The 25,897-nt window shown below is 41.4% G+C and overlaps 1 protein-coding gene across 5 annotated transcripts in view; it reads left to right on the forward strand.

Annotated features, from left to right (window-relative positions):
- The window catches only part of Myrip (myosin VIIA and Rab interacting protein), a 323,355-nt gene that overhangs the window by 187,254 nt on the left and 110,204 nt on the right, over window positions 1–25,897 (forward strand). The window contains exon 1 of one of the 5 annotated variants that reach the window (XM_058576758.1): window positions 20,113–20,320. The exons of the other annotated variants lie outside the window; for them this stretch is intronic. The gene's annotated coding sequence lies outside the window, so the exon portion shown is untranslated. Of the gene's footprint in view, window positions 1–20,112; window positions 20,321–25,897 lie in introns of those variants that run through there. 5 annotated transcript variants of the gene reach the window in all.

The following is a 25,897-nucleotide window of genomic DNA, read 5'->3' on the forward strand; positions in this document are numbered from 1 at the left end:
TAGCGTAATTTGGTTGATTTTGTTTCCCAGTCCTTCCCATGCCCTTATTTCTTCTTTCTCTCTTGATCACCTTCCTCTACTCTATTTGATCTTCTCTCTAATTTTGTGAGATCCTTTCTTTTTTATTATTCTTTCTTTTTTCTCTCCAGCTTCCACATATGAGAGAAAGCATTGAACCCTTGTCTTTCTGTGCCTGGCTTATTTCACTTAGCATGATGCTCTCTAGCTTCTGGGACCCTTTTGAGTAAAGGGAATGCCTTTAATTCTAGTAAGACCAACAGACTTAAACCAGGACTATTTGGGGCCATTGGACTACCAGGACTACCTGGGTCCCTTTCATTCACAGAAAATGCATCTTTAGTCTATATTTCTAACTTCACAGTGCCCAGGGGGCCTGTGACCCTAGATTGGAGGAGAACTATGTATTTGTTATGCCAAGTCAGGAAAATCCCACTCCATCATGGAACAATTGCCACAAATCCACTGGAGCAATGAGTTCAGTTCATGGCTACACATCTATCAGAGACAGCCCAAATCTAACCTTAAAGCAGGAACATTTCACTTTGAGATCATATATGAGTGAACTAAAAGAGTATGAAAATAATCAGGACTTGTCCTGGTTGTACCTAAGAGTCAGGTATTCATGCATTTGCTAGGGATACTCTGCTCTTATGGGATTCTAGAAACTTTGATTCCAACAGTCGTTGGAAAACTAACACAGGATCTGGGCATGTGTGTGTGCTGGATAAACTAAAAAACAAATTCACACTAGTTAGACAAGAAATCAACAGTCCATCTCTCTAATATTGGAATTGCATGTGCTTTTCCTGTTGTCATTAAGCATAAAACAATTCTGTAATTCCAACAAGAGCCTAGTTAGCACCTTATTTAAAGCTTACATCTTATTGTCAATCACAGTACCTGAGGAAAAACAGAAACAGAAACAGTAATTTTTTTTCCCACCCTCTTTATCTGTCTTCTTGAAATGGGCCACCTAATCATAAAGGGAAATGACATTTTCTCATCTTCTCTCAGGAAATCAATTCCATTTCTTTTGCAGATAAATTTAGAGAATTGGTCCCATAACTCTTTCTGTAATAAAACATGTAAGATGAAAATCCAAATATCTCCTCATAAAATAGTCTGGAGTAACATAAGATCATTTGAGTGAGGAACTCAATTTGAAGGAACCGAGCATTACCTTACGTTTAAGAGACGTGTTGAGTTTTGCCAGGAATAGAGAACAAGATCTCCTGTGTGCTCATGAGGAAGCTGGTAGGGACTTGGTCATTTGTTCATCACCTATTTAGTGAGGGCTGCTGTGTGTAAGGGTTCAGTTACAGCACTCTGGAGTCAGTGTGAGCAGAGCAGACTCAGGCTCTGTGCTCCTGGAGCTCTTGGGGAAAACTGCATGGGAGGGGAAGGTGCAGGGCTTATGAGTGTGGGTCCTGTGGACTGTGGGGACTAGGTCTGTGACATTACACCTCCTCTTGAAGAATGATGGGAGCTGGTCTGGCAAAGGTTGTATGGGAGGCTGGAGGAGGAGAAGCCCAGTTCAGGGAGGGCCAGATGTAGCCAAGATTGATTCCTTCCTTATTTCTCTTTCCATCTCTTTTTCTACTTCTTAATTTCCATCTTTAGTAATAAAGCATAGTAGAGACGGGAAAAGACAAAGGGAACCTGGGCACAGTGGTGCACGCCTATAATCCAAGTGGCTTAGGAAGCTGAGGCAGGAGGATCACGAGTTCAAAGCCAGCCTCAGCAACTTAGCAAGACCCTAAGCAACTTAGCAAAAACCTGTCTCAAAAAAAAAAAAGAAAGAAAAAGAAAAAAGAATTAAAAGGGCTGGAGATGCGGCTCAATGGTTAAGCACCCCTAGGCACCAAAAAAAGAGGGGTCGGGAGAGGAAGAATACTGAATTATTAGATTATAAGTCTTTCTGCATTTGGACTCCTTAGATACCGGATCTGGATATGATCTTGGAAGCTAGGAGCATGGGTACCTGCTTCTGCCATTTACTTTATAAATAGCTACCCCAAGCAGGCTGTGTGTAAGGACTAAGTTCTGCTTTAGAGATGTAGCTCCTGGAACCCTGCCCTGACTCTGCTTTCTTTTCTCTCACTTCTTCCTGCTAGTTGTGACCTTTTCTGGCTACTTGGCAGTGTCCATCCTGTGAATAGCTACACACTCAAGTTCAGCTGAGCATACAGACCCTTGCATCTACCATCATAGGACCCAAACCTAAAATCCTGCCTCTCCAGGCCCTGTGAGCAGGACTTAGACAATCTTAGGAAACCTGCTCCTTTTCCAGATAAAGAAACTTTAGTGACTCCTCCAGTATGTCTTCTGTCTTTGGCCTGAATATTTTTTTCTTAGAAGGAAATCAACCAAGTTTCATATGGATATCTAGCTGTTCCAGCACCACTGTGTTACAGTCATTTCTCTCCCATTAGATTGCTCTGGGCATCATATAACCATGGAAGTGTGGATCTATTTCTGGGTTTGTTGTTCTGTTCTACTGATCATTTGTCAGTCTTTATGATGGTACCACACATCTTAATTATTGGATGTGTAAAATAATCTCAAGAGCAGATGATGCACATTTTCTGGTTATTTCCCCTCTTTTCCAGAAGAGTTCTGACTATTCTGGGTCTTTTGCATTTCTAGATAAATTTTAGAACCATCCTGTCAACTTTTACAAAAACAGCCTCCAGAACCAGGCACCGAGGCGCACACATGTAATCCTAGAGGCTTGGGAGGCTGAGGCGGGAGGATCGCAAGTTCAAAACCAGCCTTAGTGAAAGCAAGGCACCAACTAAGCAACTCAGTGAGACCCTGTCTCTAAATAAAACACAAAATAGGACTGGGGATATGGCTCAGTGGCCAAGTGCCCCTGAGTTCAATCCCTGGTAGCCCCCCGGAAAAAAAAAATAGAAAAACAAAACAGCCTCTAAAGTTATGATAGGGATTATGTTAAATCTACAGATAAATTTGAGGAGCTTTTACATCTCAATAATGTCTGATGAGGAACTGGCCAGAACTCAGGGCATCATAAGTGCATAGATGTACACTTATGTGCATAAAGGTAGAAGGAGCATAACAAAGATGAGTTTAAGGTAAAGAGGCAATGCTTTGAAGTTAGCCTTGGCAACTATTTCTTGAATATGACACCCAAAACACTAGTAACAACAACACAAAAATAAACAAGTAGGATTATATCAACTAAAGAAAAACTTCTGCGCAGCAATGGAAACAACCAACAAAATGAAAAGACAATTTCCAGAATGGGAAAAATTATTTACAAGTCATACATCTGATAAAGCCTTAATATTTAACATATACAAGGAACTCTCACAACTCAATAGTAAAAGTCTTTTAGAAGTGTTTTTAAAAAAGTAAGCAATTTAAAAAATGGGCAAAGAACCTGAGTAGACATTTTCCAGAGAATATATACACATAGGCAACAGGCACATGAAAGGTGCTAAATATTTTTAATCACCAGGGAAATGCAAATAAAAACCACAATGAGATGTGATCTCACACCTGTTGGGATGGCTGGTATCAAAAAGAAAAAAGACAACAAATATTGGTGAAGATGCAGAAAAAAAATGGAACCTTTACACACTGGGTTGGGAACCTAAGTTGATACAGCAGCTACAGAAAACAGTAAGAGGTTTTTTATTTGTTTCTGTTTTAAAATATTTTTTTTAGTTGTAGTTGGACACAATACCTATATTTTTTAAATTTATTTTTTAGTTGCATTTGGACATAATACCTTTGTTTGTTTGTTTGTTTGTTTATTTATTCTTACGTGGTGCTGCGGATTGAACCCAGGGCCTCGCGCACGCTAGGTGAGCGCTCTGCTACTGAGCCACGACCCCAGCCCCCAGTAAGAGGTTCTTTAAAAAAAAAAATAGAACCATTATATGATCCATCAATGCCACTACTGGGTACAACTCCAGAGGAAACAAACTCAGAACCTCAAAAAGATATCCACACTCTGGTGTTCATTGCAACCTTACTCACAATAACCAATTTGTGCAAATAACTTGTTCATCAACAGATAAATGGATAAGAGAAGTGGTGTATGCATTTGTATGTGTGCATATTATTTAGCCCATAAAGAAAAAAATAAGGAGGGAATCCTGCCATTTGCAACACTTGGGAAAACCCACAGGGTGTTATGCTAACTGAAATCAGCCAGATGCAGAAAGAAATACTGCATGATATCATATGTGAATTCTTTAAAAAAAAAAACTCATGGAAATGGAGTAGAATGGGTTGGCAGGGGCTGAGGGTGGAGGAATGGGGGAGATGCTAGTCAAAGGGTACAAACTTTTCCAGTTATAAGATGAATAAATTCTGACAATGTGAAGTGCAGCAGAGTGAGTGTAGTTTCAAGTACTTTATAATGGAAATTTTCCAAGAGTGGATCTTAAGCATTAATAACATCTTAAGATCTTGACCAAAAAAAAAAAAAAGAAATACAGAAATGAAAGAAGAAAGATAACTATATTAAATAATGGATGCGTTGATTTCATTATACACACACACACACACACATACACACATCAGATCATCACAGTACATTTTAAATATATACAATTTTGCCAATTATAACTCAATAAAGCCGGAAAAAAAGTGAGAGGAGAAAGGGTCTTGGACAAGCCTTGTGGTTTAAAATGTAAAATTCCTTCAAAAGAGTCTATAGAACACAAAATGAAGCACACATTTTGTAAAATTTGTTTTACAAAATGAAAACAAGGGACACCCCAGCATAAGAGGGGACTAACCAGTGTTTAATACCCATTTCACATTAGAACGGTGCCTTTGAAAATGTAAAACCTTGGGGCCTCTGCACAGCAAAGAAAACAATCAACGAAGTGAAAAGGCAGAACTTCCATTTGGTCCTAGAGAAGCAAGGCCTAATTTGGACGAGGCAATATTCAGCATGAAAGCAATTAAGTTCAGCAGCTACAAACATAAATGGGAATGCTGTTTTCATTCTGAGGAGTACAAACACAGCTCTTAAAATCAAGACCAAGCACACGCTGAAGGATGCTTTTAAATTTCTTGAGTTCTCATCTGAGAGCAGGAATGAATGGTCTAAAGGAGACAAACTTGTCCAGTATGACCCTTGGGGAGAGACGAGACATTTGCTTGTACGTGAGCTACTTCAGCCTGTGCGTGGAGGCTTCATGGCCATACTGGTGCCTAGCAATCCTGCCTGAATTGCTCTCAGTATTGTCATAAAGGAAACAGAGAATATTATGCTGTCTGTAATTCAAAGACAGCACCAGCAGGAGAGTGCTTAAGAACTAGTTGGTGAGGAAAGAATTGAAGAGCCTCATACTCCACAATAGTAGAAGTGAGGATATGAGATAATTAAGAAAAAAAGGATTTAATTTATTCTAAAGAATTGTTCCAGGGACCCCAATTCTCTAGTCAAGTAGCATCCAGAGCCTTAGCCTCACCCAAATGAAGCCATAGAGAGACATCGGCATCCCAAGGGCCATGTGTTCCCGGGTGATTTGTTCAAGCTACATAACGGGACTGTCACTCCAATCTCTAAAATGAGACACTACAAGAGACTTTTAGGAGTGGACTTGTAGATCAAGAAGAATAAAAAACCCTAAATAAGCTAAATAATTTGAAAAAAAAGTCTATTTGGCAGTGGTACCTTTCAGATTCAATCATAAAACTAAATTTTTTTACTACTTCTAATATATTTAGCTTGTATCTCTAATTTAGTGAGGAATCATGCACCATCCAGCAGGTAAGCTATATCTCAGGCATTATGTTTTACCAGTTTTAAGTAATTTTATTCTCCTCTTTTATAAATTTCCTATTTATTAAATTGTATTCTTTATGTATAAAGATTGCCTCCAGGAAACCAAGATTTGTTGTACATTCTCATGCAGGTGAAGCTTTATGTGTGTGTAAACATGTGTATATTGGTTTTATTTATTTAATTCTTGTGTTCCCACCAACTCATCATGCTGTCAACTTGAAAAAATAGAAAAGGAAAGGTTTCATTTAAAACAGGATTTGGAAGAGAGATAGAGCTTGACAGAGAAGAGAGATGAAGGAGAATGCAGGATCAAGAAAGAGAGTTTCTTTCTTGAGGACTGCAGAACTGATATGGTTGAGGTGTGGGGAGCATTACTGGGGGGGGGCGGGTACAGGGTAGTTGGGGAATGATGTTTGCAATTTGGAATACTGAACAATACAAACATGATGGGAAGTGTGGGGAGCCATAAGAGTGTGTCCCAGCCTATGTTCATTGGAGAGATGATAACTATCCTTCATCACTTCATTTCAAGAATTCACCAAGAAGGGATTGAATACTGCTTGGAGAACACTCTAAGAACTTACTCAGACACCTTCTTATTTAAATCAATAAGATTCTTCCTTTCCAGAGCCCCAGTGGCTAAACATGAAAGAAGCATGTTTTCTACAGCAAAAGCAAACAAACAAAATACAACAAAACTAGAACTTCCTGCCACAGGTACAAGAGGAACTTCCATTATGTTTGTAAGATTGTGTATGTCCAGAAAAGGCATGCACACAGATGTCCTTAGAAGCTTTATTGGTAATGTCTCCCCGCAAGCTAGAAATAACCCAAAAGTCAATCAGCAGAAGGGTATATAAATTGTGATGTATTAATATCTTGAAAAACTGTACAGCAGTGTAAAGGAGAGAACTATAGATAATGCAACAGCAAATAAACAGACATAACGTGGAGCCAAAGAATCCAGACACAGATGAATACACACTGTGTATTCATTATACGTATTACATTATATGCTTTATTGGTAATATTTCCCCAAGCTAGAAATAACCCAAAAGTCAATAACTGATATGTGATGAGAGATATCAGAATAACAATTGCCCTTGTGGGAAGGAGAGTTTGCTAAATGGGAAGAGGCAGGAGGGGCCTCTTGGAATGATGAAAATGTTCTGCATCTTGATTAGGTAGTACTATTATGGACTACACATATGTAGAAATCTTTGAAGTATGATATTCAAGATTAGTATGCTTTATTATATGTAAGATATACAACTAGATAATATATTTTTTAAATTCATTGGAACATTTACCTTGGTTTTACCATTTAACAGCTGGGTGGCCACTGACCGGCTGCTGGGCATCATTTTGTCTCATCTGTAAAGTGATAATTAACAATGCTTGGCTCATGACTTGCTAAAAGATTAGAGAAGGATAAATTGTGCCCAGCATTGTATCTGTCATGTGGTTAGAGGCTCCCAAAGACACCAACCCTCATTTCCCTCACTATCATGATCTGCAGTCAGACCCCCAACTCGGAGGGCTCCAGTTCTGATGGCACAGCTGGGAAGCCACATGAACCCCAGCAGGTGTACCAGAAGACACTTGTAAAATTACCCCAGCTACACTTCTTATTGCAATAGAGGATTTTCGAAGCATGCATAAAGAAAATTAGAATCTGCTAATGCAGCTTGTGTGTTAACCCCAGTTTCTTAATTTATTAGTTGTGTGGACTGGGCAAGTCTCTATGTTCCTAACCCTCTTTGTTAAGTGAAAATACAACTGGACCATTTCCTAAAATTACCATAAGGATTGATGGTACATTTAACACAGTACCCAGCAGGACACTCTCAACAAATGATGCTCATCTTTCTTCCTGCCAATGATGGGAGAACTTGGGATCATTTACAATAGGACTGAATGGGAGGCTCTGTCCTAAGCCTCTCTCCAGCACATGGACAACACCTACACATACTAGATACACAAGGAATCTAGAAACCAGGATTCTTTCCAGAGGAAAGGACAAAAAGGTGGGCTCTTTACATGACCATCAATGATTTTAGTGCCCGTAGGTCATCAGGCATCATCTTACATCAGCCTTGCCTTTTACAACACTGTCAGCCATTCTTGCAGCTTCTAGGAGGCCCTGAGAAAGACAGGCAGGAGCCAAGGGCACCTATAGTTCTCACTATAGTCCTTGACAACACAGCAACCCCCATAAGAGGTTGGAAGGAGGCTTCATGTGAACATAAGAATAATGACTGGAGGGTAAAGAAGCAAGTCTCTGTGGTTAGCCTGCATGAGGGTGTCCAAGGAACTGCTCAAATAGACTTGGCCTTCCCCTTGAAGGATCCTGCTCTTAACCAGGTACTAAAAAGAAACTGCCACTGTTAAGAAGGAAAATTAGAAGATCAGGCTCTTTAATGATCTTGTAAATATCTATTCACTCAAGGGACATGAAAACCAAGTTTGCTGACTGATCTTGAGAAGACAAGTGATTCTCTAAGAATAATTCCAGAATGTATCCTTGAGATCCTTAATGATAAATGCATCACCCAGAAAACAATAAATTCAGATCCCTGCCAAGATATGAAATGATGAAATTTCTAAAAACTAAAGAAAGCCATCTTGAAAAAAGTCCATTTCTTATAGGGTAAGATCAGATTGGGTGACGGCAGAGTTTTTATCTGAAGCTATAGAAGCCAGAGGGGTGTGGCCGGGCATTTTTCAAGTGCTAAAAGAAAAGAATGGACCACTGTGAATTCTATATCCAGGGATAAAGGAAAATTAAGATATTCTCAGAAGGAAAAATAAAATAATTTTCAGTTGGCTTTTACATGTGTAAAGGTCTGCTAAAGGAAGTTATTGAAACCAAAGAGAAATGATTAAAGAAGGATTCTTGGAACGTCCAAAAGAAGCAGCAATGGAACGAGCAGAAATTTGGGTACATACAATAGACTTTCTCCTTAAGAGTTTCATGAATCATATTTGAAGACTGAAACAAAAGTTATTACAACATCTGACATTCAAACAATAATATTTAAAAGTGGGAAAGAAAAAAGAATGTAAATGAAAGTAAGGTTTCCACTTTTCACTCAAAGAAGAAGAAATGTAAATACAATCAACTGTGATAAGGGTTATATGTGCACTGCAATAGACCAGCCACTATAAAAACTATACTTAGGTACCCTCAAAAACCCTATAAATAAAACAAGATGGAATCCTAAAAATATTCTTTATGTATTCCACAAGAGACAGAAAAAGAGAAACAAGAGAAGGAGAATCCGAAGAAAGAGTAGCAAAAGAAAATGCTGAAGAATTTTCAAAGCCTAGGTTAAACTCTCATAATGAGCTTTTGGAAAGTCCCAATCTTCCCAGCAGAGTTCCAGTCCAGACTCCAAGATAGTAACTTCTCACTGTCTGAAAGTTCCTCTTAAAGGAGGGTATTCCACAGACGCCAAGAAGAATGGATATGATTCCTTAAGTGATCAGATCTACTCTTAACTTGGCAGCCTCCTTAAAACAAAGTTAAAACCCTGCTATTTACTGTGCAGACTGACTTTCAAGGTGAGAAGAAGACTTTGTGGTAGTAGAGGTTTCACACTTTGGAAGGCTTTCCTCTACACAAGAAAGGGCTATAACTCAGCCTACTGGTCCAGATGAGGGTCACCAGGAATGGTGCTTACTGTTCTTGGGACAAGCACAGAACACGGCGTGAGAACTGACTTCTTTGGCTCTGTGGAGCCTGCCTACCACCTCACACCCAGAACCTCTGGTGTTGCAGAAAGAATGCTGGCCTTGTCACCGGACATTCCAGGCTTGCGTCCTGGCTTGGCCCATTATTAGTTCTCTATCTTCCAGTTCACGGTCCATCCAACAGATGTTGCTGGTTAGAGGAAGTGCTAGAAGGAATAAGCAAGGTAGCCCAATGCCTACTGCATGGGATGTCCAGTTGGATGGACAGTCCCAATTTCCAAGGCTAGGTTCAGAAAAGTGATTTTGACATCTGTGGCTCTTAGAAGCCTCTATCTAGCAGGCTATCTAAGTAGAACAGGTGACCCAGTGTGGTCATGATGAGGAAGGATTATAGCCAATTTAGCTTGGGTTCTGGTGCCAGCCCCATCTGCCCTTGGGCAAAACTTTAAAGCTTGGATGCTGGTGTCATCCCAGGGGAACAGACGGGGGAGCTGCAGCTCCCAGGGCAGGTGATATGTGATTGCCTGGGATCCTGCAGTGTAGACATCCATCAGGGGATGGAAGAGAGGGCCATATGGGGAGTGTAGGCAATGTAATGCCAACTTAATCAAAAATGGGACTCCAGGCTGTTAGGAAGTATGCATCTACATCTTATTTAGCACTCAAATTGAGGAAGAAGTTTTGCTCACATTATGTTGTTTTAACCTCTCAGCCATTTGTTGATTCCAGTTTTGTAACTGAGTATATTGATGCTTCCAGAGGTGGTCTTAGCATCATGCTTTTTCCATCTACAACTCTCAGAGCCATTTTGGTGTCCTAGGTCAAACAGAAAGCAGCACAACCCGAGCCTCAATCTGTGTTTGTACAACAAAAAGGCTTCTGAGTATCTTTTTCCCAGTGGTTCAGTATCTTTGATCTGTAATAAGACCATGCCTCTTGAATTGCCTTGGACAATTCCAGTTTATGTCTTTTGCCTTGGTCTGATTATCACTAGTTCACTGCAAATTACAGCAATTTTAGTGATTAATGATTGAGTCACCCTATTATGCAGCTTTTTGGGGAGTCCTTTCATAGTTTTTTTTTTTTTTTTTTTGTAGTTGTAGGTGGATAGCATGCCTTTATTTTATTTGTTTCATTTTTATGTGGTGCTAAGGATCAAATCCAGTGCCTCACATACGCTAGGCAAGCGCTCTGCCACTGAGCTACAGCCCCAGCCCTCTATCATGTTTTTAATATTATCAATCCATAAAAAAAATATTATTTGAGCTTAGTTTTCCATGCAAGTTCTTAAGACTCAGAGATGCATTCTTGGGCATAAGACAGGAACGTCTTCACATAGCGGTAGGATTTTAGTCCTAGATATAAGAGGCCTAAATGCTAGAGGTGATTATACTTGTCTGTAGTTCAAAAGGTCAACTCAAGAGCCAAGAACTAAATAAAAACAAAAAGCAGACCTGAAACTTCAAGAATTTTTCTGAGGTTTCTGGAAATATAATCACAAAGCTTTTATACATTAGTTCCAAGAAAGAGCCTCTCTTTGTCAGATGTTGCTGGCTGATTATAATAACCTTGGCAACAGATTGTTTATGCAGAATTGCATTTGCTTCCATAAAAACCATTTTCTATAGATTTCTCTTGTTTTCTCTAAAATAATGTACAGGATCTTTAGGTCAAGGTACATGTGAATATTTTGCATCTATTTCAATGGAGAAAGGTCAAGGAAAGTCAGCCTGACTCTGTGTCTGCCTCTAGTAATAACATCTTCTCTGAATCCTTTTATTTTTGACCTTGGGAACGTGTCTCTCAAGGGTTTATTTATAAGTACCTAGTGTGGTATTACTGGATGCTGAAAGACACTCCATGAATATTTGTAGCATTCAAAATGTCATCAAGAAAAATCAATATTTATATCTGGTTGGTTTGTTTGCAGGGGTGGGGAGTGCTTGGTGAGCATTGAGACCTTGGATATAAACCATGACCTTCCTAGGCATTTCCTTTGAGAATGCTCTTGGACAATAATCAGAGAGCCCTGTGACACATTCCTCAGAACAGTGGGTACTGGCAGGTGAGATGTTAGACAGATACTCTGTGCTGAGAAATACCAGTGTTCTGAAGGGTGGTGTTTGTATTCAGGTACCACTCTGCACTTGGAATGGGAGAGCTGCCTGCAACCCCAAGGCAGGTGGGGAAAAGGAAAGGAAGGGGCAGCAGATTAATTTGCCTTTGCATATGAGAAGAGACCCCCTGGTGTGGAGTGTGAAGTTGAATTCCCTGGAGAGAGTCCTCACTCCAAATTGAACAGTCACACTGTCCCATCCATCACTATTTCTGCCAAAGGATAGTTACTGGACTCCGAAAGCAAGTCAACAGCAGTGTTAACTTGGTAAGCATTCAATTTTAGAAAAGAAAATTTAGATGGCCAGCTTCATCCATTATTAACTCATCCTCGGTCAAACCCATTGGCTTGAGTATTCCTGGGCCCAAGTCTATTTCAATATGTCTTTCAGAAACAAAAGCTGTCTTTTATGACTTTTACATGTAAAAGTGACATCTTAGGCCACAGGCACAACTGAGCCTTTCTTTCCCCCATAGCCATGTTCCACTTCAGCTTCATCTGTGCTTCTTGGGTGGGTATGGAGGATGGTAGTGTGGGGTGAGGAGCCTTAAGTAGGTACCACATAAAAACTACATCATCAAACTCACAAGTGGAACTGAGATCTGACTGTAGGAAGCAGTGGGTTCCTCTTCTTTCGAGTCGTGGTTTCTTGGACACAGGGCATGTCCATGGTCATGGTTTCTTGGGTGTAGACCTCAGGAGCTCAGCAAATCCGTATTTGTGTTACCAACCAGGAGCACATGGCCACTACCAGGGGGAGACAGGCATGGCCAGAAGCAGGTCTGTGTGCATGAGAGAGACAAGCCAGCTGAAGTTCCTTTCTGTATCGACCTCTCTTTTGTGGCTCTGGAGCCTTAATTCCTAAATTAAACTTGGTTAAACTTGCTGGCTTGTTCTCTTGAGAATCTCCCACAATTGGGCCACTAAAGAGTCAGCTCTGTACCTCAAGACCAGGAAGGAGGAGGGTCTGGCTACACAGGTTGGGTTTCATGATTCAAATGCTTTACCCTTAGTAAAATCTTTCCCTGGGTGCCAGCTGCTTTAAAAAAAAAAAAAAAAAAAAAAAACATTAAAGAATGTGCTATTTCTCTGCAACAGTCATTTGAAAAGTCACGTGACAAATTGAGGCCACCCCAGACCTCCTCTTATTGTCTAATTTAAATCACTAGGTGCCTATTTCAGTGTGCACCAATAGATAGACGCCAAGAGTGTTCTTAGCTTGCATTTGATCTGAAATAATAGACGGAATGGCTTAATGAGTATTCGCATCACGGCATGGGGCATTATGCTTGTCACTTCTAATTCTCACATTTAATAATGTGCTTGATCTACAAATTAGATGGCAGGATTCTTGTCAGTGCAGGAGGGATTCCAACAAGATGAAAGCTCTGTTCCGATCGTCCCTTCTTCTTCCCAGAACTTCCCAGAAGGAGCATTTCCTGCTAAAACTGCCCAGGGACATCTTCACCTTCCACTCCCACCCTGGTACAGTCCTCGCTATTGAATCTTCATGGAAGAGATTGACATTGCCAAGGGACACTTTAGAACACTAGAAAATGCTCATGGGAGGCTTTGCAAGCCTTGAAATCCTGCTGTGTCTTTGGTGCCTTTCCTTGCCTTTCCTTGACCTGCCAGTCTGGGCTCAGTCTGTGGACAGGGAGCCTCTCACAGAGAGACTGGGAAGGGGGTACACTTGAGGTTGTTTCCCTCAAGGTTCTGAAACTGCCACCAGCTCTCTACTCAGAGGCCGTGCCTGGGATCTTTGCTGACTATGCGGTCAGCACCCCAAAGCCCTTAAATACACCTCCCTGGCTGTCTGTTTGCCTCCTGGGCTGTTCCCTTTTCCTTGGCCACAGAGATTTGGCAGGAAAGCCTGGGAAAGGAGTTCACCTCACACTGCAAGGGATAGATATGCCTCACCAAATCCCTCTTTCCGGTGAAGTTTATTTTCACTGGGAAAGACCTTACGGTGATGGAGAGGTTTTCTAGAAACATCCAGGGCTGTCTTCTGGTGTACTTTTGGTAGTCCCTAGAGCCATATTAGGTCTCTCTTCTCATTTGTGGCTCCAAGTGGTCACCCAGAACCCTGTGAAAGGAAAGTGAGGGTTCTGGAAGTCACCGTACATTTTCTGGGTCCTAGGCACTTTGCATATGTTAACAAATTCTCAAAAAAATAATAGGTAGATATTATTCCTGATTCCTCCACCAGATTGTGAGCTCCCTCTCTGGTTTTGCTCACCACATGATAAGACTATTGCCATTCCCTTTTGCAAGTGAATAAATGGAGACTTCGATTGAGTTCAGATACAGAGCTTGGTCCATCTGTCATCGAAGCTGGTGTCTATTACCTGGTGACTATTCCATGCCCCAGCTCCTCAGTCTTAACATTGGTCTCCCCATCTTGGCTTCTGGATTAATATTGTCCACCTCCTCTGCTTTGTAGCACAAGACCATCATCCACTGGGACTTTGATTTTTTGTTCAAACATCTGCCTTCACTGGTGACGAGGCAGGTGCTTTGTGCTTAATCACCTCCTTCCCCGACACCTGTCAATATTCCCACCTAGAACGTTGTGGGTTCTCAGTAGGCTTTTGAGAATCTCATTCACCTTTGTTTCTGCCAAGCCTCTATGGAGGCTGATGGAAAAACCCAACTTAGCGTGGCTTAAAGAAAAGGGAAGCCAGACACAGTGGTGCTCGCCTGTAATCCCAGTGGCTCGTGAGGCTGAGGCAGGAGCATTGTGAGTTCAAAGCCAGCCTCAGCAAAAACAAGGTGCTAAGCAACAGGGCTGGGGATGTGGCTCAGTGATTGAGTGCCCCTGAGTTTAGTCCAAAACAAAAGAAAATGGAATGCATTAGCTTATATAATCAAATAAGTCCAAGAGTAGAGTAGTCTAGCTTCAGGTGTGGCCGGATTCAGAGCTCAAACTGTACCTTTAGGATATCGGGTTTTTCCCCATAGCTTTATGCTGATGGGCTGCATTTTCAGACTTCTCACAATAGCAGATGATAGGCAGGGCTCTAACCCATCCCTATCATAGCCACACAGCCCAGAAACTACCCTATACCTGAGGGTCACACTAGATCCTAGGCATGGCTCATACTGATCTAATTTGAGTTCCCTTGTCCCTCTCTGGCCTATCCATTATAGCTGGGGAGACACCCTGATTAAAGGAAGACCCAGGGTAAGGTCCATCCCGCCAAAAGAATAGGAGATGGAGTGGGGAGAGGTATATCCCCAGATCTTTGAGGCACTGTTTCATCAGGAAGAGCATGAATAGATGTCAAGCCCTGAAAGCCAGGTTTCCACTACAGTCTCCTTTTAAAATTTTCTAAACTGACCACATACCTCCTCTGACCCAGGCTAACCCAGCACTGGAGCATCATTACAGGGGCAGAACCTGCCTCCCCATTCCTCTCCTTCCTCATATCCCTGCCAGGACTCCATCAAGCCTAGAGCTGTAAACAGATCCCACATCCTCCTCCCCTGAGCGGAGAGAGTGAGTCAGCCTCTAACTTCTGCCTACACCGGTTGTGCCGCTCTGTGGGATCCCAGGGAATGTGGGGGCCAGCACACCCATGTTAGACAAGTCTGAGGATGGAGCCCTAGGCGACTCCGGCCTCTACCTCCAGACTCTGAGTCGGCCCTTGCTTTAGAGGCAGTCAGGGGAGAGAATTTCCCAGAGTCCCTGCTGCTCTTCTCCAGGCTGCATAGGAGGTGTTTGAGAAATGCAAACCAGGCTGAATGTACTACTCCAGCCCCTGCTTGGCTGTCACGCACACAGACATGGTCACGCATATCCACACGTACCACAGATATATCTCTGTGCCCCTCTCCCCCCCACTTGTTTCTCCCTGCCTCCCTGCCCTTCTTCCCTCTTTCTCTCTTACCAGGCTTTCTTTCATATTTTACATCCTCCTTCTGACCCCCAACTTTTCCTCTTCTTCCTCCCCTTCCACTACTACTCACCCTCACTTTCCTCTCCCCATTGTTCCTCACAGACATATCCCCCTTTCTCTGCACACGTACATGTGATACACATAGCCTCTCTGTGCGCTCTCTCTCTCTCTCATGGTCAGACCTATTATGCACATGCATACATGTTTTGCACAACAGTCCATTCATCTCTCCCTCCCTGCCAGGCCCCCAACAGCTGCACATACAAACCCCAACTCCAAGTGCCGCAGTCTGGCTGGGCACAAAATCACAAGCCACTCAAGCAGGAACAAACTTTATTTCCAAAACTCCCACGAAAGCCACACTCGGCCTGCTCCCGGGACACACTACACCAACCAGAAATCTCTCCTCCGGAAATCCCTCCTACCGCACTTCCCCAACCAATGGGAACTCTCTGGGAATCCCCAGGAAGAGCTCCAAAGTAGCAGGCTGAGGCAGACAGCAGGGGTCTAATATCCAACTGAATACACATCTTAACATAACCATTATCATCTCAATGGCTTGCTGCTGTCACCTTTCAACCAAAAATGCCATGCTTCATTCCTACTGAGAGCTATGGCTCTCAGCACCCAAGCCCTCAGACCATGTGTGTGACCACTGTTCCTTCAAAGCTTGGCTCCAGGGCTTTTCTCAGGCCATTCCATCTCTATGAACCACCCAAATGGAAGTCAAATCCTAAACTGGAGTTCCAGCCTCAAAGACTGGACTCACACTCTCATGGAGAGCCTGGGGTGAGAAAGCCAAGGTCAGAGAAGGGCATTGGCTGGGATGTGGTCACACAGTGCACTATGACAGAGCTGTACAAAACCCAGTTCTCTGAACCCCTAGGCCAGTGTTGTTGTTCTTCCTCAGTCTCCTTTGCCTTCTCCTCCTCTGCCTCCTTCTTCTTTCTCCTTTTTCCTCTCTCCTCCCTCCTTCCTCCTTTTTCATTTCCATGCTGGATGTAGAACCCAGGGGTTTTCAGATGTTAAGCAAGCATTCTACTACTGAGCTACGTCCCCAGCCCTTCTTCCCTGTCTTCTGATAGAAAGTGCATCTCCCATGTCCTGAACCCTCACTGTGTTGATAAGGGAGACACTAGCAGGATGAAGTCAAGAGGCGCCATGATAAATTGAGACAGAGAACTCTGGGTGCAGTTGATTTTGAGTCCATGGGTTTGTAAAACTTCAACTCAATGACCAAAGACATCGCAGAATGCATTTGATGGGTCTGTGTCAGCTCCGGACACAGGATAGTTATCTCCAGCCAGAGCTTCCTCTTGATCTCATGCTGAAGGCTGCATGGAGGGACATCTGGATCAGCCCCAGAGTGAGCTACCCTGAGAACAGCCTAGGACATAGGGTTGAGCCCAGCAGAGTCTCCTTCACTTCCCGTCCCACCTCAGAGCAGCAGGGCTGAGAGATGGGCCAGAATGTGGCATTGGGCAAAGGCACCGGCATTTTGAAATCCTGATCTTTCTTCGCCAGGCAAAATGACAACTGCAAGAAAAATCTGGGCATTCTGAGATGCAGCTTGGCAAAGCATGTGCTACTTGGCAAAGCCCCCGGTTTACTGTTTGGGTGAAGCAAAACACACCACTCCTCATCCTAACTCCCTGCCTTCTGCATCAGCTGGCCTCAGTTCTGTGGCCCTCAACAACCCAGGGGGGGGACAAAAAAGGCTCATCTGTTGCCATGGAGGCTATCTAGTTCTTTAGAGTCTGATCCTTGAATCACTGCCTTTGAAAATAAAACCCTCCACCACTGATGGGGGCAGGGTGCTTACAAGAACTTTCCTGTGTAATAGCTAGTTACTGAGAGCTTGTTCTGTACTAAGGACTGTTCTAAGCACTCAGTTACCCTCACAGCAATCCATGAGGCAGATGTGCTTCACCCACTTTACAGATGTGGAAAAAAAGGGAAGAGGAGTCGATCAAGTACCTTGCCCAAGGAGTTAGGATTCCTATCCAGGGCTGCTGGTTCTGTATTCAAAAGTGTGATGCTCTTTTGAGAAGATGCTCTCAAAAGAGCTAAAAAAAAAAAAAAAAAAAAAAAATCTGTAGGCTTTCTAAAGGATGGATTCTGGATTAATTCTCGTTCGTGGTTTCAGTTTTGATGAGAAAAAAGGAAAAGTCACCTCTCTGAGCAATTTATTCAAAGCTTCTCTTGAGAGATATTTTTGGCTACATACAGATGGAGTAGGTCTGTCTATTCCAAGTCCTGGAGTCCACTGTGATAGATAATGCAAAAATAAAATTTAAAAACACCCCCCACCTCACACATGAGATCTTTGGTCAGGCTCCCACTCTGAAGGTGGGGATTGGAAGCAAATGCTCACGATTTCCATCCCTGAAGGAAGTGTCCCACGGCGTGGCACCCAGAGCTCAAAGCTCCTCAGAGTCTCTGTAGACAGAAGCTGCGGAGGCTTGGAAATGTGGTAGAAGCAAATCCATTTGGGCAGCCTTCTCAAGTTCAAACAACCTGGACCCTGGAAGGGATATTTGTGATCCTCCATTGACAATGTGGATAACCAGGATAGAAGATGAGCTCAGTGACTTAGAATGAAATGCTGCTTCAGGAATTCAGCCAAAGAGTGTTTGGGAATTGTGATGTTCCTCATCTGTTCTCATCTGTCAAAGCAACCTTAGATATGCAGATCAGAGTTTATTGCCCTGCTCTCTTGTATGCCTGAGTGTGTTAGCTCATTTGCCACCAAGATGAAAGTCAGATTTGATTGGCAGGTTGCATTATCTGTCTTTGGTCCCATGGTTTCAACTTATTTTTCAAGTCAAACAATAGCAGTAGCCTTTATTATTTTTTAGATTAACATCTAAACAGAAGGACATTGACTATGCTTTACTTCAGAATATGAACTTCTATTTTTGTAATAAATGGCTACTTATTTTGCATGAAAATGAGTGAATGAGATGTGCATCTTTTCAAAGTTTGTGCTTACCTCCTTCATATGGGAAAAGAAACCATTTCTAATGCAATCCATTCCATCAGAATGTGGAGCAAAATTTCGTGCATATGCATTTGTGTGGAAGAAAGGGACCCATCAGCAGAGATCTGGTTAACTGACAGAGAAACAGAACCAATTTATTTGTATCCTTTTCTGAGTGAGTTCTGTATAAGCTGAGGTGTGCTCTAAGCAGAGTCCTCTGGCTCTTCATGAATATTCTGAACCAAGCACACATATACACAGGTGGTTGCTAATGTGTGACCTGTAGATTTTTCCGAGCTGACCTCTTCACAATAGAAGAACATGCACATTCTTCAAAAATCTTACTAGATCCTGTAAAAAAAAAAAAAAAACTTCCTCGATTTTTTCTGATCAATCATTCTGCTATCTTCTCTTGTGTGTGTGTAAAAGAGAGACAGAGACAGAGATGGGAGCATGGGAGGTCTTCTTACAAATCAGAACTAAAACGACCTGTTGCAATATTTGGGATTAGTGATAGTAATTTGAGTTCATTTGGAAAAAAAGCTGTGTCCAGGTATGTATTGAGAGCACATGGTATGTGTGAGTAGGAATTTCTAGTGCCAACCTCATGTTCCATTCAATATCAAAGTGAAATTTTATTTGAAAAGTCGACACTGGTTTAGACAGAGAGCAGCTTAATCCACCTGAGAACTGGCATTGGGAATCACAATGAGCAAATAGCTTTTCTTGTAGAATTTTCTTGTGGGTGACCTCCTGAGTTTGTCCTGCCCACCTAGAAGGGAGGAGGATGCTGTACTTCAGAACAGGATGAATATTGCAAGGGTCACATTTCAAGTAAGTGCCTGGAATAACAAATAACAGGTTTCTTCTTGTTCTGAGAAAGCTCCTTTGTGATCTGCATGGTCAGAGAGAAACTTTATCTGTGCTGATTTGCAGGCAAAAGGGCACTAATAACACAGCACTATAAAATGTAAACACATTATGATTTGGTGCTTAATGAAACCAGAGCGGTGTGGGACTTACACCCATTTTACAAATGAGAATACTGAGGTTCGTAGAAGCAAAGTAATTTGCTGTGGTCCCAGAGTTAGCAAGTGGTGACATTTCTTCCATCACCATCTGTTTACAAATGTCCTGGAGTGTATATGAGTGGGGGGTCAAACTTGGACACACACTTTTTTTCTCCACACTAGGGGGGGTGTACATATTTGTCCCACCCAAAAATACATTCCCAGAGATTTTTTTTCTTCAGATCATTCCTTTCTGCCATCTGAAGCATGTTTGTATTGCAAGCAGATAGCAAAGCAAACCTCATGGTGTGTAACTGGTGAGAAAGCACATGGTAAGATGAAACCACTCATTGGGTTTTTCTGTAGTACAGCATCTTCAACTTGCAAAGCAAGAAAGTAAAAAGAAAATTTTTTTAAAAAAGTAAAATTCACATGATATTTCCTCTGCAAAATTTTATTAAACTGGGCAGCTTTCAATAAGCTTTAGTGGCTCTTCTTCCCTGCAGCAGAAGCGTTGATGGGTTTTTCTCGGCTTGGTTGTCTGGATTTCACAGCTCTCTGTCACCTCCCCTCTGAAGCTGGTAATAGAAACAGGAAGTGGTGCTGTGCCTTTTCTTCACTCTGGGATTGCTCTCTGCCTGGAGCCCGGTGTCTTTCCCCGGGGAGGATTCCTGGGCTACCCTCTTTCTTTGGGCTTTTCTGGCCAGGAGGCCAGGGAGGGAAGATTTTTGACGCTCCATCACCTGTGTCCTGGCATCTGATTCTTTCTCAAGACACTTGAGCTAGATCTCTGGGCAGAAGAACTTGGCAGAAAGAAAACCACTGGTTCCGGTAATTTTAATAGTTAAGCAAGGTTGACTTGTCCTTTATTTCACAATTATTTACTCTAATTCTTTCTTAGAGAGCACCTGATGGTTGCCATTGATGTGTTTCAACAGAGCTGGGTCATTTTTGTCCTGCCTGATGCATAAGTTTTTAGCATTTTGTCTATTAATATGTGTGCAAACATTAAGAAATGATGTAGAAAGGGCATTTTGAACTGTGGGCTCCATTTCAAAAAAATGTGGGGGAACTGGTGACTGCTGTATAAAAAGAGGTGGAATTTTATTCTTCTGCTGATAAAACAGAAATGTGGTACGCTGAGTGTCACAGCTGCACGGTGCAGTTACACTGTCTCTGAGGCTGGGGTCAGGCAAGGGAAAAGTCGTGTGTGGCTTTACGGACATTGACCTACTCCGTGCTAACCCCAAATGCAGGTTTCTTTGTTTTATTTTGTTTTGCTTTGCTTTTTTTGAGCAGTAACTGATGAGACACATACATACCAGGGCAGTTCCTTACTTGAGCTTGGATTTTCACAGAGCAGCAGCACATCATGATACTGTGTCCATCACCCAAAAAAGGACATAAAGAGATTTCTTTGGGTCCTAAAGCTAAGAATTAAGTCCTTGGATTTTTAAAAATTTTATTTATTTTAATCACTGTAATAAATGTCTATACTTGAAAATAGCAAATAGTTATTTTGATGTTTTACCAAAAATAAAAAAGTAAATAAAGTAGCCCATGCCTCACTCCCCACCTCATTCCTGCTTCCTAAATACAATCATTTTCAAATTTTAAGTATTTACTCATAAAAAAAAATTCAGTATGTATCGCCTCATTTCTAAACAGCATGCTTAAAACTGCTGGTCTTGTTTTTATTTTTATTTATTTATTTTTAGAATTCGTCTCTTTATTTCCTTCTTATGTAAAAAGTGTTTTTTATACTTCCAACCCTCTCTGTGCACATGTCTTCCCCTTCCTTCCATTCTAGTTATAAACTATTCTTTGTTCAATTTGCTTTCACTGTTCTATTACTGTTACTATTAAAAAAAAATAGCTTTCTGGCATTGCTTTGAGTAGTCCAGAGTCATTCTGATATTGGATCTTGTATGTGTGGCTTTTCTTCCTTACCTCCTTGAAAATTTGCAGAATCTCCTCTTTTCTACCAGCGTTAGAATTTTCACCAATGCGCTTTCATTTCTGTCTTTTTTTCCTACCATTGTACCTGAGCTCTTAGAGAACCATTCACTTTGGAAACAGCTTTTATCTGGATTGGAAATTTTTCTTGAGTTATTTCTTTGATTATTTTCTTTCTTCCATTTTTTTTTGTTCCTTCTAACATGCAAATATTGAACCTCCTAAAGTCATTCTCTAGTTATCTTTTTTCTCCCTTTTCTTTCTTTCTTTCTTTGTCCTTTGTATATTTTCTGGAAGACATCTTCAATTTTATCTTTCATCCTATCTGCTAGGTTTTTAATTTCCACAGCATTTTTTTTTCTTATTTCTAAGCATTATTTTCTTTCACTTCTCTATTCCTTTTGGCATATAATTTTGTTGCTTCATACCTACAATATATTCTCTTAATAATATTTTTTGATGTTCTCTGCTCCTCTGCTTTTGTTATTTGTCTCAAATGATAGTGACTTTGCCCAAGAATCCAATGACCCAGGACTGTCTATTTGTCTTGGAGAGTGAGGCACTGAGAATTGATTTGAAGGCTCACTGACTGGTGGGCTTCAGCCTAGGATGATCTAGATGGACTATTTTGGGGGAGCACTGTCAGTAGTTCTTTTCCTTGGAGTTAGTTAATTTTCTCAGAAAGTAATGCTTCAGTCCCTACTGGAGATGTAGTCTAGTAGTCAGTTAGGGGAGCCCAGTGGCAGAGGAGGAACAATACCATCATTCAGCATGGGGGCTCAACACATGTCTATTGTGGGTGCCCCTGATCTTCACACACCCAGAGCCCAAGGTTCCTCTGTATCAGCCTTTCTAGGGACTAATCTCGAGTCTTCTGCTGAGATGGGTGAGGGCAGTGTCCTGGCTGAACACAGCATAAAAGGCAACCTACCTCCTTTTTCTGCCTGCACTCCCGCATCTCAAAGTAACTGATGCTTGTAATTTCTGAGCCTGTTGGGGTCTGATGCGTGAATCAGGTTCCCACCACAGTATCAGCTTCTCTAGGGTGCTGAGTCATTTACTTATGTTTTTTTTCCCCCCAGAATCCCAGATGCTATTACTGCAGCCCCTGTAGGAGTTTTGACTTTTATATCTTATTTGTATTTTAATAGGATTCAGGAGACATCGAAGTAATGTGTGGCTTTAATTTACCTCGTCCAACTGGATACCCCGTCCTTAACTCCTGGTTGTAGCCAGCAGTGACAGTTGAGCCTGCTGAGGACATCCCTGGGAAACTACAATCCCAGTGTCACATTGTAGAAGCAGCACAGGTTATTAATTTTCTCATTTATCCAGAAGGATCACTTCCAGACTCTCAGAGTTTTGCATGTCCATCCTAGAGAGGAGAGTAATGCTGGAAGGTCTGATAGGGGCTTCAGCAATGTCTTGCAAACTTATTTTGACCCACATTAAGAAGTTTGGTTTCATCTCACAATCCGGGAGGCAGAAAGATAAACTTCCTTATAGATAAAATTTCTAAAGCAAAAGTTTGGCAAAACAGTGCTTACTTTTCCTAAATGAGAAACACCCAGGCATTTTTATTCTAATTCAGTTGCTTATGATTTTTCCTGACCCACTGATGGGTCACAAGCAGAAGTTAGAAAAAGTAGTCGTCACCTGAAATCACTCCCCTTCTCAACATGATTGTCATCTTCCTGCTCTAAAACTTCTCCATAGCCCCTGGACGTCACATTCAAGGCCCTCAGCTCCTGGCTCCGGCCTGACAACCTCATCCCCTTATGTATGTGCTTCTTACAACAGTGATTCCAGCTTCTCCTAATCCTGGGACTTTGGGTTTCAGGAAAAAAAAAAATGTGTAGATTTTCATTTATATCATGAAGCTAACTGTGGCCACAGAACAGGTCAAAATTAGGAAAACATCAAGGTCTGCAACTGGTGATAATTGTAATTAAGGTTTTGATGTTCACCCTTCCCATCTTTTCTCGATGCCTACATCGCTGGGGGTTTTCTTGGTATTTCTTCTTCTTTTGGATATAAAATTAGTTTATGAATTGGTAGGCATTTTCTGGTAACCCTTCCTACTAAGCAATATTATTATGGGAAAATTTATTTTTGAACATGGTGCTTAAAATATACACCATAATGGGCTCTGGTCAAGATATACTATAACTTGTTGTATCCTATTATTTAGATATAGTATTGCCACTTTTATGACTGGCTATGAAGAACTGCTTTGCACTCATTTTTGTATGTAAGTCTAAATACCTGCAAACGCTGTCATTGTATTTTGAATGCACACTGTCAAGTTCTTCTGGAAGAATAAATCCATTCATATTCCTAAGAGCATGTAAATGCTTTGGGACTATATATTGGCCACTTCTCAGTATTTTATTTTTCAAAATTCCTCTTGTTATTTTATATTCTTGTAAGATAATGTAGCTCTTTCACTGCCTTTATGATTCCTGTGTTTTAGTACCATGCTTAGAAAGAACTTCCCAAACCCCGAAATACCATTTTTGTTTGAATATAAAATCATTCTAAGTAATATTTGCCAGTTTTTCCAATGAGAAAATGAGCAAAAGTACTTTTTGTGGTGTTGAGGATTGAACCCAGGGCCTGGTGCATGCTAAGCACATGGTCTACCACTGAGCTACATAAACTTCTAGAGGAAGAAATGAAGTAATGAATGTCAACTTGTAAATCTACTAACATAGTGATGTGCCCTTTTAAAATATATATAGCCCTGTATTAATGGGGGACAGGTGTCTTTTTCCTTCCTCACTTTATGAGCCAGTTTCACAAAAGCTCTTGGCTTGTCTTTGATGTCAGTGTTCCCACCCTTGACAGAACTGCTCCGTGTCACGTGATGCCATTTTTCCAACACCACAGCTATACTTCCAGCTGAGTTATTTTGAATCTACGTACTTTTGTCAAGCCACAAAGAAGGAGCCTCATAATAATTTTTAACTTAGCCAAAGGTGTACATTGTTCTCCAAAACAGCTTCCTCTAGGATTCATTTTTACGTTTCATTAAAAGATATATATACATAAGTAGAGACTCATTTTGAAAAAGTCTTTTAGCTGTTCTTCATAACTCCTTCTTTCCTCACCCCTACCCCACCCCTGCAATCACTTTCAACTCTTTCACTGATTTTCATGATAAGATTTCCCTCTATGAAATATTCCTATATTGCCCCTCATTAATTGTTCAGTTTTAGGCATATTTGTTACTGGCCACAACAGAGCAGGAGGAATTAGCCTCTTCCACTCCATACACCCTCCTTCCCATCCCCTTGCCCTTGAGTAAACCCATGTTGTAATTCCCTGTTTACATTTTATCTGAAAAGAAATGCCAGTCCCACCTGAGCCATGTACCATAGTCCACGTTTTTCTATTCTTCTTTAAAAGATGTTTTTAAATTGCGAAATGTGTCATATATATCAAATAGTAAATAAGGTATATTTGTGCAGCTTAAAGAATAAGAATAATGTGTTAAAGGAAACAACCTTATCCCGGTCACATCTCCCCTGCCTTCCCCAGAGAATGGTCACTTGCTTCACCTCCATATTGATCTTCCTTTCTTCCTAGCTTTGCCACTTCCATAGGTATTCCCGATTAACACTAACCGGAAGGGGTCAAGGTTAGAAGACATACTGTGTAGACACAGCATCCTGCTGGGGTCAAGGAGCACATGGATACCCCAGGTGGTACATCATAGTACATCGCATGAAAGACTGAAATCCATGTCGACTGCATGTCCCTGGGCCAGTCTCACCTTGGTGTGAGAAAAGCCCAAAGCAGCTGGAAATACCACCCCGCAATTCGGTTCCTTATTCCTTCTCAGACAGAGAGTTATTTCAGAGGAATGTTGTTAGTTGTGGGTGGAGACTTAACGTGCAAGTGGTTTGAATTTTTATCTCTCTGAGTTCATTGATAATGCCTCCCTTTGTACAGTCAGAGAATTATGTCCCACGAGTATCTGCTGGGGAGGGACAGTGAGTTTTCCTCAGGCTCAGATGTGATTCATTTTGACAAGTCTTCCTTGCACATTTGAGAAGAACACGTGCCTTAGCTGCTTCCAAGACATGGAATGTCAGGGCTTCTTCCATACATACATCTTCCCATCAAGCCCACAGGGTCCGCCTCCTCTCTGCTCTTAGCTACATTTATCTATTTCATCCACCAAACAGTGAGAGAGCTTCTAACGTCCTCAGCTCTGGTTTTTAAAGTTTTTCTAACAGATTGTGTTTTATGTGTGTAAATCTTATTATTTGCCCTATTATATCTTTATTATGGGTTATTCCTTTATCAATGGAAAAATAATCATCTGTGTTATATAATTGGTTTTTTTCCTTGTTTATTTTATCTGATTTACTCTCCTTTGTTTTCTTTGTGCTCCTTTGGTGTTCTCTGTCCTTTTCTTTCATTTTTAACTTTCTCTGTGACTTTTTT

Source organism: Marmota monax, unplaced genomic scaffold (genome assembly GCF_021218885.2).
Source record: "Marmota monax isolate L192 unplaced genomic scaffold, Marmota_monax_Labrador192_F-V1.1 WCK01_AAM20220418_F8-fsc00021, whole genome shotgun sequence".
NCBI classification, from domain to species: domain Eukaryota; kingdom Metazoa; phylum Chordata; class Mammalia; order Rodentia; family Sciuridae; genus Marmota; species Marmota monax.